Source organism: Cherax quadricarinatus, chromosome 3 (assembly GCF_038502225.1).
Source record: "Cherax quadricarinatus isolate ZL_2023a chromosome 3, ASM3850222v1, whole genome shotgun sequence".
NCBI classification, from domain to species: Eukaryota; Metazoa; Arthropoda; class Malacostraca; order Decapoda; family Parastacidae; genus Cherax; species Cherax quadricarinatus.
The window spans coordinates 58522787-58525743 of record NC_091294.1 but is presented as its reverse complement, the minus strand read 5'-3'; positions in this window follow the sequence as shown (position 1 = coordinate 58525743).

Below are 2957 nucleotides of genomic sequence, written 5' to 3'. Positions count from 1 at the left end.
TTCATGTTGTAAAATTTTTTTTTCAATACTTTTGGGTGTCTTGCACGGATTAATTTGATTTCCATTATTTCTTATGGGGAAAATTAACTCGACTAACGATAATTTCGATTAGCGATGAGCTCTCAGGAATGGATTAATATCGTTGGTCGAGGGTCCACTGTACATGGACTTTTTTATACAGGCCGTTTTCAGGAATTTAACCGTCATGTTATCCGATTGTCAACTGTACATGAAAAAGTGGTGTGGAAACTCATCCTAGCAATGGATGCAGCCTCAGAGCTTGGAGTGCCTGAGTTCTGGCATAAATTTAATATTGCTGATGCTATGAATTACATATGCTAGAAATATTTGGAATGAAATGCTTTAATTACCATTAAAAGTAGGCTGGGGAAAATTATGGCCTAGTGCTGCAAATAATTTCACAGGCTTTTTCCACTCAGTTGAAAATCAATTCCAGCGAATTTTTCATTTGGCATAGATAATGCCAAGTGAGGGCTTTGAAGATATGTGGCCAGAAGATGAATTAATTCTTAGATGATGATGAGGAAGTAAAAAGTCAGAGGAAATGTTGGAAGAGCTCCATGTCCAAATACAAGGGTGGCATATAACAAGACAAGGATAAGGAAGAATCTGCAGAGAAGCACTACATAAATAACCTGCACATAGAAGACTGAAACTAAAGATGATGTTTCAGTCTAGCCTGGACCATTGACTAATTAATGGCCCAAGCCAGACCAAAACATTGTCATTAGTTTTAGCCTCCTATTTACACATTGTTCCAGTGACGGTATTGTGACTATTCTTTCTGTAGAGAAACAGTTAACACTAACAATTATATGAGCAGTTCCATATTATTGGGAAATTTGCATACTTTTTCACTAAAGAGGATTCTTACACATCTGAAAGCACTACTCTGAAACAGATTTTGGACCAGTCAATGATATCTTACTGTCAACTGTATAAAGTACTGCAGGGTAGAACAGACCAAAGATACCTGAACACTAGCACAACTATCACCTAATGTCAGCTCTTCATCGCCATTAATGCAAGAACCTCAACCTCTGCCAACAATGCACTGTCTTTCACCAGTTGGGCCGCATCATCCCTTTTCCCTTCCTTCAATATCTTCAACATACACCAACCAGAATTTAAGGCAGTGTTTTTCAGCCAGGGTGCCATGGAAACTTGGTGTGCCACTGATAAGTGCCCAAGGGGGCCATGGCAAAGTGTGCCACTGATAGTACCCAGCGGTGCAACAAGGTTGTTAGTAATTTTGCTGCAGCTTCATTGTCTTAATTAAAACACCAGTTCTTTTTACTAGTATTTATTGTATGATTAACTACTACAGAAGAGTTAAGATGATGTTGAACAAGTCTTTCAACCTTAAAAAATGTATTCAGTAATTCCTAGTTCCTTTGATTTAGTGTTACTTTCTAGATAATTTTTTTTTTTTAGACATTGGAATACAAAACAGTTACTGTGAATAGTCACTGCTTTAAGAATTCAAGTTCTTGAAATGAACATCATGTAAAAAATCGTACCTACAAACTACCAGACTATAATTTTTTTCTTGTAATCGTATTCAATTACAGAGGGCCCCGCTTTATGGTGCTTCACTTTATGGCGTTCCGCTAATACGGTCATTTCAAATTATGACCAAAACTCGCTATATGGCTCCCCCCACCTGACTTTCTAATATGGTCACCGCGCCCCCACCCTGTTTGTTTACATTCTTCGTGAGTTCAGTAAGCACTAAGTCTCTCCATTTTGTCTGGAAACTCCAAAATTTCAAATGTTTTTAAAAGTTATTTCACATTTTATATATACTCTGATAATTATACTTATGTATACCTGTACTTAAATAAACTTACATACTGTGCTGGCATGCAGGTACACATTAAAATCAGTAAGAGTGTCTTATGTCTCCAGACGTCATATTAGTAATGATAAAAATAATCATCGAGTCTCATTTAAATGTCGTATATTGCGTTAAATACACACTTTCATTAATCCATCTATGATATTTTTTTCAAAATTATATAATAAACACGATACATAACATAAAAAGATGATAAATACACCCCACAATAGAATAAATAAACATAAATATGAGATGTGGTAGCAGACGACTTGCACAAGTGACGCCATATTAGAAATGATAATAATAATAATAATAATAATAATAATAATCACCGAGTCTCATTAAATGTTGTATATTACGTTAATATACACATTTTCATTAATCCATCCATGATATTTCTACTGAATTTACAACAATGCATGCAACCATATGACCTGTCTTTGTAATACTCACTTGTGCTTTATAGTAATCAGTTTACATTAATGTTTTTCACTGATTTCATCATTGCTTAGTTAATCTTAAGTTAATTTTAAGCCAGCCCGTAATGCTATGCATAGTATAAGTGGCTTTGGCATGCTGCTCTTATCTGTATTTTTTTTTGTACCTCTGTAAGTGTGCTCAAATTATAAATAAATAAATAAATAAATATGAGATGTGGTAGCAGACGACTTGCACAAGTGACGCCATATTAGAAATAATAATAATAATAATAATAATAATAATAATAATAATAATCACCGAGTCTCATTAAATGTTGTATATTACGTTAATATACACATTTTCATTAATCCATCCATGATATTTTTTTTTAAATTATATAATAAACACGATACATAACATAAAAAGATGATAAATACACCCTACAATAGAATAAATAAACATAAATATGAGATGTGGTAGCCAGATAACTTGTACAAGTGATGCCAAGAATAACATTTTCTCTAATCTAACATAAGAGAAAATGTGTTACTGGGGGTAACTGTAGAAAATTATTCCTTTCGTATGTAAGTAAGTTTATTCAGGTATACACAAATACAGTTACATAGATTATCATACATAACAACATATGTGTAGAGAACCTAGGATAACCCAAAAA